The sequence below is a fragment of the Danio rerio genome, chromosome 5 (assembly GCF_049306965.1).
Source record: "Danio rerio strain Tuebingen ecotype United States chromosome 5, GRCz12tu, whole genome shotgun sequence".
Lineage (NCBI taxonomy): Eukaryota > Metazoa > Chordata > Actinopteri > Cypriniformes > Danionidae > Danio > Danio rerio.
In genome coordinates, this window is record NC_133180.1 from 12,962,104 (window position 1) to 12,979,385 (window position 17,282).

The window sequence follows — 17,282 nt, forward strand, 5'->3', positions numbered from 1 at the left end:
TAGCACCTGTTAGTTTTAATTGTGGGATATTTTTGAGCTTTTGTCAGCTAATTTCAGCTTCAGGGTTTAAAATAATTTTTGGGGAGGGATCAAAATCGGTGACGTAGCGCAAAACTGCAAGAGCAAAGATGTCGCATCGGTTTTATTATTATTCATTGCGGAGTTTTCTTATCCTATGAGAACACCTTGTTTCTTAATTATTCATTAAAGCACGTGCTCCTCCACACAATCATCAATATAAAATTGTAATGTTTTTTTTAGAATAGTTTTTGAAGTCATCTGATGAAAGTATTCATATCACAATGTATATCTTAGAAAAAAATTTGATAATGCAATAAGTTAGATTTTCCAATATCGTGCAGTCTTAATTCCATTATTATTAATTAATATTGGTGCAGTTTGTTTGTTGTTGTTAGGGAGTAAGTTATTGGTGATCAGTTGACTAGTCAACTACATTTAATAACTCATTTTTCCCAGGTTTGTGTTCCACATACGTTTATTTAGGTTCTAGAAAATATTATGCAAACAACGGTTTTCAACATCGATTATGATAATAGCAAATTATTTTCAAAATCAGCAAATAAGCTTACACTCAAAAAGGGATTTTTGCTAGCTTATTTAAATTGAGCTGAAACAACCTAATTGTTTAATGTTCAGTCCACTTGTATTTGGATCGGTTTGTGTTGGGACAACATGAATTAATTGTCTGGAACCCAGCAATTTTTACAGTGTATTAGAATGCAACACTGAAGACTAATGATGGTGGGAACTGAGCTTGACAGGATAGGGTAAACATTGAATGACAGGAATAAACTAATCTTTTAAATTTATTTATGCACATCGCCGCTCAATGAACATATCTGTGTTTGCTTACAGCATTCCTCAGATGTTTCTCCAGGCAAACTGTGATGCTGTTTGGCTAGTACTGTGGCCTGACAGGTTGTCCCGAAAGCTTTGCTTGGGAAGATCAAAGCCATTCGGCCAATCACAATTCACGGCATGTTCTTCAGACACAGCTCTTCAAATTATCTCTAGCCCCAAAAGCCCCAATTGAGCTCAATCTGTGAAAAGTAGTGGGGAAATCAATATATTATTATTATGTCTCAATAATGTAGCACCAAAACATGTTTGCACAATTAGTCCATGCATTCTCCAAGTCAAACCAAATGCCATTTATATAATAAAAAGCAAGCAAAATATGTTTGTTTGGATTTTACATGATAGAAAATCAGGCGCAATGTCTAAAAATAGGATTTAATAGCATTTCTTCTCTGATTTCTCCTCTTCTCCTCTTCCGAGCCAGGAAAACAAACAAGATTTAAGCAGGTTACATGCGGATGAAAAACTTTATATATACACAATACAGACAACAAAAAATGAGCAGTGTTTTCTGGTTTTCTGATACATCAAGTGAATAATCAAATGTAAGATAATACTGCATAGTTTACATTGTATAAACAATTTCATTATATTTAATCATTATTAAAGTTACAAATGGTACAGTTTCTTCACAGTGTAAAATATTGCATTCAATTCCTTCATACTGTCCCGACACAAACTGATTAAGTTAACTTTGTTGATTTTACAAATTTAAAGGGTAAATGAAGTACTCAGTTCAGACCTGCACTCAGGTTTACATTATTTTGTAAATTGGATTTCACTTTAATGGAAATATGTATAACAAGCTCGATTAATGTAACCATTTAGCAGCAAACGGCATGTTTTACTATAGCTTTTAGACCTAGAGAGCTGCCATCTTGGAATATCGCTGTGTCTGACATCACTGGGTTGGCTCCGTTCCCTCAGCTGAACAGATAGAGTGGAAGTAAAGGACTGAACACGGAGACTGGACAGCCTAATTTAACCCAATGCGTGAAGTTGTAGACGTGGAGCTGGTGCAAATACAAGCATCAGATGTGTGTAATGTAGAAGTATATATTTATTCTACAGTATTTTTCTTTTTTCCCTTTTAATTACCGATCATTTGATCATTAATGTAAATAATAAAACTTTGACTTTTGCAGTGGTTTCAAAAATCTCAACATTTCATATTGAGCAATGTGATTGTTGTGGATATGCACAATGCAATATTGATGCTGTTAAAATTAAAATAGTACAATGATTTCTGAAGGATCGCGTGTGTGTTGTATATTGATGCTTGAAATTCAGCTTGACATTACAGGATACAGATGTAAGCTTCAGCGAAGGTTCTACCAGGAAGACTCTAATTCTACAAGATTCTTCATAATTATCAATTCTGCCAATAATGATCAAGCAGCTTACATAAATAATCCATCTAAACAATTTCCTTCGCTGATCATAGGTGACGTAGTCAAAGTTCCCTCCATCCTCTGCCATGGGGTTGGCTCTGCCCTGCCTTCATCTTCAGGCAGTATTTGCCAGCTCTTCACGAGGCCTGCATCATTGACAGGGCTTAGGCCAAAGGACTACACAAAGGACAGCAACTGAAATTGCAATGTTTTATGCATTCTCAATAAATGTTAAAACGTTTATCTGCCCCAGAGTCTTTCTGGTAAAACTACATGCACGTCACACCATACACTACATCTTCCAGAACGCCTTACACTAATCTCCTCGGTCCTCATGAGGACACATAAGCCCCGTTCACACAGTGATACCGGTAAATATCTGGAAAATTTCCGTAACGACTTTACCGGTTAAAAAAAAACAAAAAAAACGCTGTTCACACAGGCGAGGACATTACGAAATTTTTCCAGAAAAGACCGTTCACACTGTCCATTCCAAAATACCGGTAAATTCTGACATCATTCACCACAAATGAGCTTTAAATGGCTGCGCTTGTATATGTAGACATTTGACTACATGACAAGCTCTGTGGATGATCAGTATTGTGAACAACTTCGATGAAAACATGTGGAGGATCACTTTCGCATGTCGAGATGTTCATAATATGTGTGTGCTGTTTCATGGGCAAATGCAAAGCTTGAAGGTAAACAAACAGCGGCTTATCATAAGCATCTTATTGATGATTATTTACACAATTGGCATTAAGATAAACATATAAACGTTATCTGACTAACTTCTAGCAGCTAAATGCGTCTGGGAAAATATTCAAAGGCTTTTATTCTCATAAACCGCATGGATGTGAATGCGTCTGACTATTCGGATTGGTTAAAGCAGACGTCACACGTCAGCACGTTCTAGACGTGCATGTGCTCTTTCCGGCAATCTTCTTTCTCTATTCACACAGCGCTGCATTCCGGCAAATTACCGGTAATGTTACAACATCTCTTTCTGGAAAATAGCCAGAACGAATTTACCGGTATTTTCAAAAAGGACCTGTTCACACATACAACCTTTCCGGAAAATTGCCGGTAATTTTCTGGAAAGGTCTGTATGTGTGAAAGGGGCTAAATAGAGCTGCGGTGGATATTCTAATTATTAGGAGGACTATATATACACAAGTTTGTGTTGCCTTCTGGTTGTGGATTGGTAATTTGTTGCTTCTATAATGCTGGTGGTTTTATGATCTTGGTTAGCTTTGTCTTAGTATTGTTTTATTAATCCTTATTTTAATAAATCTTCGTTATATGATGTGTTTTGATCCACACATTTTATATCCTTCACCCAACATGCCGAGCCATAACACAGGAACTTTTTTTAAAAATACATATGAAAAATAGAAATGAGATGTCACAACTGTTTTATTGTTTTTCTGATAACAAAAAAAAAAACTTACAAAAAAAAAACAAACTTGGTGAACATAAAATACTTTAACAAAACAAGGCTTATTCTTTGACTGCAAATACATTTTTATACTTTATTGGTTCAGTGGTTAATGCCTCCAAACCAATAAATGATCCATGAATTACTGGTATTGTTCCCCTGAGAGGCACACTTAACATTACAATTGCTCCACGGTGTCACTTTAGTCACTAGCTAAAAGCGTCAACCTAAATGACTGCAATTTGCCGAAAAGGAAGTATTAAAAGGTTGCAATTTATGGTTAAGGTGAGATTTATGGTTGACCAATCACAATGACAGCGCACACAAGCAATTTAGGCCTGAGTGCTGCTTAAAGAGGAGAAATGTCAGCGCTTTACAGTGGCTTTCCACATTCATCTCAATGTTGTGGCTCGGAAGTACTTGACAATCTGGACGTAATCACCTGAGCAATAAATGTCACGGGACTAATCGCTGTACAGTTACGGGATAATTACATTGGGATACACTGATGCACTGCATTAGCTGTGATGTTAAAGCTAGTAGAGAGGAGAAGTATATATTTTATGATGAGCAGTATAACAGGGTTTCTGCAGGCTTAATCATGTCAAATTTAAAACTTTTTAAATCTCTTTTAAGACCGTTGTGAATAAAATTGTAGACTTAAACAGGGCTAAACATTTATGATTATTTCTAATGGCCCGGTTGGTTGCCAAAAAAAATTAAAATAAATAAAATTCTTTCTTAGTGACATTATAATGTCAAAACAACATTTATGCATCAGCATAGCAGTGGATTCAAAGCTTTAATAGCGGACAGCTGCTTCTCACTCAGGGCTATTTATGCTAATGTAGAAGAAATCATCACTAATGGGCGGGGCTTTCCCCCTCTGATGAGATGTACAATGGGAGAAGGTCAATCAAAGTGTTTATACAGACTGTTTTTATAAACTATCATAAAATATATATATATATACATTTTTACCATTAGAATCTAGTTGTATTCACCGACTGTTGTCGCACAACTGTTTAAACCCCTTATAAAAGTGATCTTTGCATAATAGGTCCCCTTTAAACCAAAACTTCTGAATGTAAACATCCCCATATGAGCAGTAAAATGGAGGGTTGGCAAGATGAATTGCGTAATAAAGGAAAACAAGCATCAGCACTTGTGTTTAATCAGCATGCAGAAGGCCAGTTCATCAGCAGTTCAATATGACGTGGCCTTTCTGTTTGAAGGGCTGGTGGTTTTGTTCCCACTGCACCCTCAGATAATGGCGGTAATGTTTTTTTTTTTCAGAGCTCAAAAGGGCAAGCCTGGCATTTGGTGTAAAACATGTTGCAGAATAGCAATTATTTTTGCATTCAGGTTTAAAAATAGACTTTATGCAGTTCAATTTGACATGTGGATGATTAGACTGGAGATATAGAACTGTTTTCTGTGGCAGCAATAGTTTTTTGGAATCAAATTAGTTTAAAGTATCTAAAGTTAATTTAAGGCAAGACGCTGATAGGCGAACACAGAGAAAAAATTATGAGATAGAGTATTTCACCCAACAAGGACTTAATCTCTTGAATTGTTCCAAACCAGTTCGATTTTTTTGTTTGTTGAACACAAAAGAAGATATTTTGAAGAATGCTGGAAATCATTTACTTCCATAGTATTTGTTTTCCGACTATGGATGTCAATAGTTACCAAACAGGATTGGAACAAGTCGAGGGTGAGTAAATGATTACAGAATTTTCATTGTCGGGAGAACTATCTCTATCAGAACTACCGTCACAGTTCATGCATTACAAACACTGTTAGTGTAAAAATGTGTTTAGACATGCAAATGCAACATTACATAATTAAATATGCTCTAATTTGCATACATTCGTTTGTAGCACGTGTCATTTTTTTGTGGCTCATTATGGTCAAAAGTTTCTGGATTTGTAGTGTGTCTTTTTATCACTGCATTATTCAGAAAATACTGTGAAAAGTCAGAGAAAAAAAATATATATAACCAGACAATTCAGTTAAGATGTATTAATATAGATATGAATATAACTGGGATGTTTGTTGTAGGTATACTTGAAGAATTCATATGCCATCTGAAATACTCTTCTAAAATGAGCATTTTGTTCAGCCTTCTTTGTTAAATTCCTTCACTTTAAATACAGTAAAATGAAACTATTCTTTGCCGTAAAAGTAAAATTACTGAACCTACACACAGGGGGCTGAGAAAAATGCTGAGTCTTATAGAGACTTTTTTATCTGAACTCTTGAATTTTAGAAAGGTTTTGTCACGGTTGCAGGTTTGTGCGCTCTTCCGGAGTGTGTGTTTGATCACGTGGGTTTGTTTTGTTTTGGTTGTCCATGTGTATTTGTTATGCTCACGTGACATGACGACACTCAGCGGGGCTGATTGCACACCAGCTGAGGCTAATTATTAGCCCTATATCAGGGCGACGTTTCTATGTTTCTTTGTCAGTTCGTTACATCTGTTCTCATGTGTGTTATCTGTGCTCAGGCCCCTGAGTAGAATTTTCTGGACCCTGTTTTCCTGTCTGTTCCTGCCCTGTGTTCGTCGTCCTCCTAGCCTGTCACTTTGTTTGTTTATTTTGACTTGGTCAAATAAACTTTTTCACTTGCACTTGGATCCTCCTTGACTCTTATTTTTGAGCGTGACAGGTTTATTGTAATTGCAATCTACAAATACAAATTGACAAACCCTTTAGATAAGCTAGTGCAAAAAAAGTTTAACTTTTGTATATATTTTTATTATAGTGTGCACGCATAAATTCACTTACTATGTTTACTGCGTCTGAGAACTTAGCTGCTTATTTTTATTTTCTTAATTATATCAAGGTAAGTGCACAAAAGTCTGTTTCAGACACTCGCATATACGCCCACACAGACACTACACCCATATAATTGTCCAGAAAGTATGCTTTTTTTGTGCACTGCAACTAATGATCAACAATAAAAATTAGTAACTTCTACCTCTTCCCAACAAGGAAAACCAGCAACTATCAAGAATGTATGATTATATGATGTAATGGATTTGCAATCAAAAAAGGTCATTATAATGGAAGTCAGCACATAAAAGGTGGCATGGCACCCAGCCCCACCCTGAAACCTAATAGTCATTGGATGATGTGCAAATCACACTAAACTGTACAAATGAGATCCTACAAATCCATACGAATTAGCCACTAAATCTGTGGTAATAAGTTTCAAACTGCTTTGAGATAGCACTGCTGTTTTTACTACAGACAGGTGGATGGATGTTATCTTTAATAACATTAAATTGACATTTACTTTTACATTACTCTAGTAGCTTTTGAAAATAATATGGGGGGAGTGGGGATGAAAATTTTTTTTCATAAAAATCTCATTTTAAAAGAATGTTTTTAGCAGAAATATATAACTCGAATATAACTTCACTTTACACAAAAAGTTGCACATTGTTACTTTTGACCCCATTAGTAGAGACGAAAGTTACACACAGGTGATTCAGAATAACAATATTTGCTAGATTTACTGGCTTAATCTTGTTTATTTTAGGTATATCTGACTATGACAGGCAAACATTTTTTTTCTACTGTAAACATATTTTGTCCTTTATTTTTGGAAAAAAAAAATTTAACTGCATTTTCATTTTAAGTTTCTGCTCCATCGAATGTTTCAAAAGCAATCCAACAATGCAATTTTTTTACACTTTCCACAATTTTTAAATATATATATATATATAATTGGCAATATGCATTAATTTGGTAAAACAACTGAATCTAAACACTGCAAACTCTAATGTGGAAGCGAAGAATAATGTATGGCTAGTGAGACATGAATAACTGGTTCTCCACTGGAACTCTTGCCATTAAGCTGATTTACTTTTAAACTGAAAAACTCAAACTTAAGGATGTGTAATTACACCAATGGCCAGTTTCCACTGAGTGGTACAGTAGGGTAGGCTTTTATGGCTGTTTCCACTGTCAAAGATCTCAAAAAGCAAACCGTACAATACCATTTTTTTGCGTACCCTTTCAATAGGGTACCTAGCACAACAAAAGGGAGCCAAATGGTGGAGTGAGATGTGCAGCTGAACTCTATTGGTTTACAGAGATCCGCCACTAGCTCGTGCACCTGCAGAAGAATGAAAACAAAGAAAGCACTATTTTTTAAATACACAGTTGAGACACTAAACTGTATTAACATATACATATAAAAAAAAACCATGGTCCCCCAAGCTTAAACAAACCTTGTTGTCATCTTGAAGAACAGCCACAAAGCCAAGAAGAAGAATCTACCCTGTTTTCAGTAGTTGTCTACAAGGCCGTCTAAAACGCAATCGGTTTCGCTTTCCCGTCTATATTTAAAATAATGAACTTTGAGCTGATGATAATAACGTTCCCTTGATTATTGAAGTGCTTCTGAAATACAATCCTTTTAGAAATAGACAAACGCGAGAGTGACATGCGAAGAAACAAAGGAGCAAATGATTCTTTCAGCAACCTAAAACATGAACAAACTGCCATTATTATTATTATCATCACATTTCAGACTATTATGAACTCAAAATGATGAAATTACTTTCTAACAAGAGGTTAGATGTGCTGGTGAACAATAATGATACAGATGAGAGGTTTGCACTGACTGTGGGCTATGTATTGCTTTTGAACCCCAACTAAATGTTCGCTGTGGTACCCTTTTGGCTGTGGAAATGCAATCCTGATAAAGGTGACCCGTACTGTACCACTCAGTGGAAACAGGCCATGAATAACCTGTAGATTCATAAATAGTGTGTCACATAAAAAGAAAACTATATATCCTGTAATAAGGAAAAAAGAACCACTACAATAATTTACTTTCTGCACCTAAAAACTGAAATTTGGAGCTAACTGCAGGACACAGTCCCGAAATCACATGATATTTGGCAGCTCCATCAAGAGTTGCATGCTAAATGTTCTGTTATAGCCTGGAAAGCAGATGTTGTGAGGGCTTCGGGAAAATCGTTTTGTTACTTTCATCCCATGTTACTTACGTTCCCGATTTCCCCTATGTATTATCGTGTTTTCTTTTCTTTTTTTCTTTACACTTGCCAGGTTATGTAGGTTCCAGTGTCCTGAATTTTGCTTGGCAATCTTAAGCTAATTGTAATGGTCTGTTTTGGTTTGATTTGGAATTTCCCCAACCAATCTCAGAATCTTGGAGACCAGAGTGAGTGCTCCGACTCGGCCCCCCTAATCCATATACATTTTTTCTGACAAATAAAAAAAAGTCTTGTTGTTGTATCACAAGCTATGAAACTCCCTGTTATTAATGACTACAAGTGTATGACACAAGTTTCACTGTCAGACTCTCAGTTTGTTGTGAACAGTAAACTTCAACATCCTGTGATTATGTTGTGACTTTCTGCTCCTTGAAAAGGATGATGCTCACTGTTAGCGCAGGGTTGCGTCACTTTGCGCTACAGAATGTAGGGAGCAAAGAGTCATAAGTTAATCACGGCATTCTGAAATATATACACCACAGGAACATTGAGTGGCTCAAAGCAAGCAAAGAGCATAAAATTAAAATGTTGGCAGGGCAGGTTCTCTATTCATGTCATTGACAGCAGCCGGTTCCTTTGCTCAAACACCAAACAAGATTAACTTACTGTACACGATGCCTGAACCAATTGAGATGAAACCCACACACACCAAAGGCAAACATCTTTACATCACTTCAGACACTGATGCATACTTGCTTTAAGTTGAATTTAGGACTGAAGCATTAAAGGGGACCGATTATGCCCCTTATTTTACAAGATGTAAAATAAGATTTTGATGTCCCTAGAGTGTGTATGTGATGTTTCAGCTCAAAATACTCAACAAATAATGTTTAACAACTTTTTGAAACTGCCTGTTTTAGGCTTTGATCCTAACTGTTGCATTTTGATGACATGCGCTTTAAATTAAAATGAGATGCTATTTTCAAAAGATGGCAGAGCAACAAATGCCTGTGTGTCAGCATAGTGGCAGATTTAAAAATGAGACTAATGTGGAGCACAGCTGCTTCTCACTCAGGGCTGTTTATGCATTGACAAATCATTTCTAATGGGCAGGGCTTCCCCCCTTTGATGACAAAAAGGGGAGAATGTCAAAGTGTTTCTGGAGACAGTTTTTATATAGCGTTATTATTAAAATATTTTTTTTTTTGTTTACTATTAGAAGCTTGTTATATTCACAGACTGTTGTCACACAACTGTTTAAATCTCTTATGAAAGTGATTTTTGCATAAAAAATGTCCCCTTTAAAACAACAACTTCCACTACCACTACCACCACCAACAACAACAATCTATCTTTGTAAATTACTGTCTGTCCATCCATCCACCCATTCATCCATCCATCCATCCAGCTAATAGCCAAGTTCATAAAAAAATAATGTTAAACTGACTTTAAAAATCAAGCTAAATCTCATAGAATTAGTTTTTAGGAAGAAATAAACAAAAACAAACAATGATTATAATATTTACAGTGTTTTTCATATATTTTATACTATATATACACATAATATAAATGTTGAAATTAACCTACTGAAAAATCCTATTTAAAATAAAGAAAGATTAAAATATTATACATTTAAATATTTTTAGTTGTATCTACAGTGTGTTGCTGTCTATATGGAATTCATTTTATTGATCAAATGCTGAATGTCCTTCCTGTACAACTTATTTACCTATAGGTATTAATAAAGACACATTGACCTACATCTCATTTTAACTTAAACAACAACAAATAAAGTTAAAGCACAGCTAACACATTTTAGTAAGTCAAATGAGCATAAAAAACATTGTTGTGATGACTTGTTGATTATTTGTATACCTGTCTAAGTGCTTAAATGCAAATTTCTAATCAGCCAATCACAAGGCAGCAACTCGATGCATTTAGGCATGTTTTCATGGTCAAGATGATCTGCTGCAGTTCAAAGTCAAACCGAGCAACAGAATAAGGAAGAAGAGTGATTTAAGGGACTTTGAACATGGCATGGTTATTGGTGCCAGACAGGCTGATCTGAGTATTTGAGAACTGCTGATCTACTGGGATTTTCATACACAAATATCCCTAGGGTTTACAAAGAATGGTCAGAAAAATAGAAAATATGCGGTAAGTGGCAGTTCTGAGAGTGCAAATGCCTTGTTGATGCCAGAGGTCAGAGGAGAATGGCCAGACTGGTTCAAGCTGATAGTAAGACAACAAAAACTCAAATAGCCACTCCAGGTTACAAACGAGGTATGCAGAAGAGCATCTCTGAACGGCCAACCGGTCCAACCTTGAGGCGGATGGGCTACAGCTGAAGAACACACAGAGTACCACTCCTGTCAGCTAAAAAAAAAAAAAGAAACTGAGGCTACAATTCGCACAGGCTCACAAAAATTGGACAATAGATTAGAAAATTGTTGCCTGGTCTTATAAATCTCCTGCTAGGACATTTGGATGGTAGGGTCAGAATTTGGCATCAACAACATGAAAGCATGAATCCATCCTGCCTTGCATCAATGGTTCAAGCTGGTTGTTGTGGTGTAATGGTGTTGGGGATATTATCTTGGCAAGTTGTGAAGGTAAAGTGGGTTCAACCTGGTATTAGTAAGGTGTGCCTAATAAAGTGGCCAGTGAGTGTATATACCCTGACATTTAAACTGTATGCATGTCTGAATGTATAGTAAAGGTATACGGATCACTTTGATATACACAGTCTATTATTTGTAAATTAGAAACAGCAGTATAGTCAGATCCAGAATATATCCTTTGCTTCCTGCTTTTGAATATTGCAAAGCCTTTTTTGACCAAAGGAAACATAACAAAGAGGTTCTTTTGTGATTTGTGAGAGGAAGTGTGCAATATGGCAAAGTCCCCAAATGTGCATGTATCACAGAGACGCATGCAAATAGGGCTGAATCGTGTTAATAAACATCAGGGTCGAAACAAGGGAAAATTGTTTTCTGCTTTTTAATATATAGCCGACGGGCAAAATAGCCAGTGTCTGTTGATTCCAAATGAAACCGTGTGGCCCTGGTCATTTTCACAGGAATTATGTTGCATTAATGATCTAATTTCAATATCAGAACAAGGGCGGAAATTTGGAAGATTAATAATTTCTGGAGGCAAGTTATGACTCACACCCCTTACTGAGCCAGTATACGGTAAACCTGCTTTCTTTTTTTCTCCTCTCTCTTTTCCTCAGATCTTTTCACGCAGGATTTCATGTGCAGAGCTCGAACAAAAATGATGGCTAACTTCACCTCAGAACATGCATGTTATGCTAAACTCAGCCGCGTGTGTGTGTGTGTGTGTGTGTGTGTGTGTGTGTGTGTGTGTGTGTGTGTGTGTGTGTGTGTGTGTGTGTGTGTGTGTGTGTGTGTGTGTGTGTGTGTGTGTGTGTGTGTGTGTGTGTGTGTGTGTGTGTGTGTGTGTGTGTGTGTGTGTGTGTATTCATAGGCGACGCAGTGGCGCAGTAGGTAGTGCTGTCGCCTCACAGCAAGAAGGTCGCTGGTTCAAGCCTGGAGTTTGCATGTTCTCCCTGTGTTCGTGTGGGTTTTCTCTGGGTGCTCCGGTTTCCCCCAGTCCAAAGACATGCGGTACAGGTGAAGTGTGTAGGCTAAATTGTCCGTAGTGTATGAGTGTGTGTGGATGTTTCCCAGAGATGGGTTGCAGCTGGAAGGGCATCCGCTGCGTAAAAATGTGCAGGATAAGTTGGCGGTTCATTCCGCTGTGGTGACCCCGGATTAATAAAGGGAATAAGCCGAAAAGTATATGAATAAATGAAGATATATTCATTCAAACATTGTAAAAAAGGATGGGTTCCACAAAATTTCATCATGTCCACTCTTAACTATTTTTCCAACTTACTCAGTACTTAACTGTAATATTAACTGTATTTTACTGTACAGTTATGCAGTATGTTACTGTATTTTACAGTTGTATTGTAAAAAAATTACTATATAAAGATATATATACAGTTGAAGTCAAAATTATAAGCCCCCCTGAATTAGCCACGCAGTGGCGCTAATATATATATATATTTACACACATATATATATATATATATATATATATATATATATATATATATATATATATACATATACATATACATATATATATATATATATATATATATATATATATATATATATATATATATATATATATATATATATATATACACACACACACACATACACACACACAATTTTATAAATAAATATACAGCAAGATAAATGGTGCTGTAAATGTAAATACAGTATTTTTGCTGTAATTGATCAACAGTGAATAGTCTATGTTATTGTAGAATCTGGAAATTGTTAACCGCTATTAGTTCATCTGAATCTTTTTTACAATAAGTGGGTTAAACATAAAACAATTAAGTTGCCCCAACCTCCTCAATAATTGTGTTGTTTCAACTCATTTTAAGTAGTTTGACCAAGCAAAGTCAATTCTCAATAATTATGATTTTTAGTTGAGTAAACCATAATTGATGGTTTTATTCTGTAAACTACTGAATATATTTTCTTTCTTATTTAAAAAAAGTTATTTAGAGCTTTTTTTTTTTTTTTTTTTACAAATTAAATACTGTTAATTTAAATGAAAATTTTGTAAAACTATAACCTATATATAACCTATAACTATATTACCACATATAACATGTTATTGTTGCAATACATGTAAGGCAGACCTAATTCACATGTTCTGGTCATGTACTAAACTGAGATGGCTTTGATCTTCAATATTTGAGAATTTAAACTGTATTTTAAAAAAAATACTTTCTTCGGAGTCACAAGTGATGACAAAGAAAATGACTTGGTCTTTGTAACATTAATACAGTAGCTAGAAGTCTGAGTGGAAATTATCAATGCCACCTAAACTGCCACTGTGGCTTAGTGATCTAAAAACATGACTTTATTAAAAATCTTTTCTTTAAAAGGATGAACCTTATCAAGAATATTTTACAAACACTGTGGAGTTCTCTACCTTTTCCTATTAGGAATGTCCAATATCATTTGAGGGTTTTAAGAAATCTCTAAAAACACACCTTTCCCCTAAAGCTTTTAAATTATAATTTTTATACATAGTTGCTTGCTGCTGTGTATTGTGTTGTTATTGGGACTGCAATTATGGATAAGCAATGTTTTATTGCTAGCGTATTAAGAAAGGCACATTACAAAAAAAAATTGTATTATTATTTTTGTGAAACATGGGATTCTTTAATAATTTACATTTAGAAGAGTGTATCCCCCCCAACACCCCCCTCCTTTAGCCCACATAAGCTCTATTTTTTATGATCTCTTCTTTATTGTATATTTTCTTTTTTCTTTTTTTTGTTCATTTATTCATCCCATTGTTTCAGTTTTGATAAGACAATTTTGTTTCAAAAACGAAAACACCTGTCATTGATTACTTGCAATGTACTTTGTTTACAAAACAAAAAGCACACCGTTCTCATGCCTTCAGTAGTCATGTTAGTGTTCACCAGTCATTCATTCATTTTCTTTTTGGCTTAAGGCCCCACGCTTTTTGCTCGTGTTTTCTGCCGACGTTTAACACCTCGTGACTAAATAAAAGGCGCCAATGTGATCGTGTACACCAGGGGGTCTCAATCCTGTTCCTGGTGATCTACCTTCCTGCCGAGTTCAGCTCCAACCCTGATCAGACACACCTGCACCAATTAATTAGGACCTGAACAGCGCTTGATAATTACAGTCAGGTGTGTTTGATAGGAAGGTAGATCTCCAGGAACAGGGTTGAGCACCCTTGATGTACACCAACATGCAAAACGGCAGGCGTAAAAGCGTCATTTTCAAGAAACGCCTCATGCTTGTTATTTTTTGTGTTTTTTTTAGACGTGCCTCGTCAAAACCTTCTCCACTAATCAGATTGGCACTTTTGTTCATGAGCACGGAGCTGCTGAAGTTACATTAAACAGCACTTGAAGGTGCTCAAGCGCAAAACTGTCAATGCGAGCGCATTAAAGATGATGCCCAGGGGCGATATGAACGTGGAACTACTTATTGCAATGGTGAACAATAGTCATTTCTTCATCGCTAGAGCTGCTACTTGAGCCATCCATGCTTGTCTGAATCGCCAGTAACTTTAAAAACAAGCATGTCAACTTTGTCTTCTTCGGTGGTACAAGCGGGTGTGAGAAGCTTAAAGTTGTGTAGTGCCATCTAACACCAAAGAGTGATTTTGCGTACTCTTCTGCTGGACGCAAGTGAAAAATCGCTTGGGTTTGAATCCGGAAAAACGTCAAGTGTGTATGCACCTTTATTCCCTTTAAAAATCAGGGGTTGCCACAGCGGAATGAACCACTAACATATCTAGCATATGTTTTACACAGCGCATGTCCTTCGAGCCCACAACCCATCACTGAGAAACATCCATACAAACTCATTCACACACATACACTATGGCCAATTTAGCTTATTTAATTCACCTATAGAGGCATCTTTTTAAACTGTGGGGAAACCCACATTATGCTACCCACTGCACCACCATGACAACCTTCGTCATGTTTCATTCAGACCTATTTACATTCAATTTTAGACAACACAATACCAACATTTCAACTTCTGAAGAGCCAAGAAATTAATGCTTGGTTAAATTACCATGATTTTTAATTCTCAACAAATAAAAGACTAACTGGTCAATTAAAAAATAATGGTCTAAATTATATTTGATATTTGGATGAAATGTAATTGGACATTTATAGACAAAAACATATATTAGCATTTTATTTAAACCCATACTTAAAGGTGCTGTAGGTGGTCTGCCAAAATGCTAACCGGTTAGTATATTATCTTTAGACTGCAGGGGATAGACAGTGTTTCAAAGCCACACCTCCTGAAATCACAAACACACGCACTGTAACATGAGAGCAGACAACCCACTCGTTCATGTCATTTACCAGTTAGAAATGTAATTAGTGTTTGGCCGGCAGTGTGCAGAAATTACACTTATTACTAATCCACACATACATGATATTTCAGAGCAAATATTCAGAGTAACATAATAAACCCTATATGGAGCGCATCACTGGCTGTCATAGTTCAAAAATGAACCAATGTGAATATAAAAGCAACTTTACCTAAGTAAAGCAGGCTAGGCAGAACAGCACAATTTACTGATGTTTTGTTGTTAAACTAAATAAAAAAAAAATCTACATTTTCGATGCTGTAAAAGGTCCCTTATGAACTGAAAATAGCCACATCAATCTTTCCCTGGAAGATTTCAGTGGCTGAACAACACTTCTGTGCATATAACCTATTTGTAACAACAACATCTACATCAGCTTTGGGGAACTAAATTAGTTTTAAAACAGAACATTACCTGTCTAAGAGAAATACTTGAGCCATGGTGTCATCCTTCCTCCAGCGTGCAAAACTGACTCCAATACTGATTCAGGATTTTAAAAAGTTTCAATTTAGCATTTGATTTTACCAGGCATGCTCAAGCTAATGGCGGATATGCATGAACAGAGATGCGCAGGAGCCCAAATCTACATTTGTTGACAGTTTGGGCTGCTTATCAAAACTATGGAAGATGTCGGCCTGACATTATTTCATTGGATGAACATTTTTTTTGTTTAATGCTTTTCCCAGAATTAAAAAAATACATAAAAATACAAAATTTACTTTAATCATTACTACTGGACCGTAAAGAGGCTTTCAACCAGCACAACAAAACATGTTTCTGAAGACAATCACCTACTGCACCTTTAATAAATTAAAATTAAATAAATCCAGATAATTTGCAGACCTTTAATTTTATGTTATGATACCTTTACATGCAAGTTCATCATTTTCATGTTCATCCCTTAAATCACGCTTCTCAAAAGTCATGCAAGAACATAATAAAATCACTGCTTTTTGATAAATAAGTCTTTATTTCTCGGGCAAAAGTAGAACCTGACCAAAAAGCGGCACAACGGAAACACATATTTGGTAACAAGGCCTGCAGCGCTCCAGAGCTGACATTCATGACATCTGCTGTTATAAATACTGAGAGTTTACAAGAGTAGAAAAACTATAGAAATATCACTGTACAAAATGTACACAGCCGTTTATCATCTTTTGTTTTGTTTTTGTTTCACAATGTGCAGTTTTTATTCACAACATTCTGTGAAAGGAAACTCCAGGAAGAGGTGAAATGTGTGGAGCACAGTTTCGAGTTATGAAGATGAAACAAAAATAGCAAAACAAATGCTAAAGGCTTTTGTGAATGTTTGCATTTATGATAAGGCCTGAAACAAATATTTTCTGTGTAATGCAATTTTTTTTTCATTTTCATTACCATTATAAAGTACAAAACATGTTAAGAAGCATTTCATAATCCAATAATATACTTTTCTAAGGCCCAGTCTCAATCTTCTATTAACATGCATTCAAGCGACCACTTGTATTTCAGTTTTTGAAAACATTTCCACTTATTTTGTACTCAGTGGCTGGATTACAATCGTGTGCATTTTAGTATCACATGAGAAATGAGTGATGGATGTTACAAATTACAAATAAAAAAGGATAATGCTTGCTTGATTTTGTTCTGGGCAAAAACA

General features: G+C 35.8%; 1 long non-coding RNA gene across 1 annotated transcript in view; it reads right to left on the reverse strand.

Moving 5' to 3' along the window:
• Positions 1-271: 271 nt before the first annotated feature.
• LOC141385761 (uncharacterized) overlaps positions 272-17,282 on the reverse strand; it is a 34,968-nt gene continuing 17,957 nt past the window's right edge. The window contains exon 4 of the long non-coding RNA XR_012406737.1: positions 272-1,061. This is a non-coding gene — a long non-coding RNA (uncharacterized lncRNA). The remainder of the gene's footprint in view (positions 1,062-17,282) is intronic.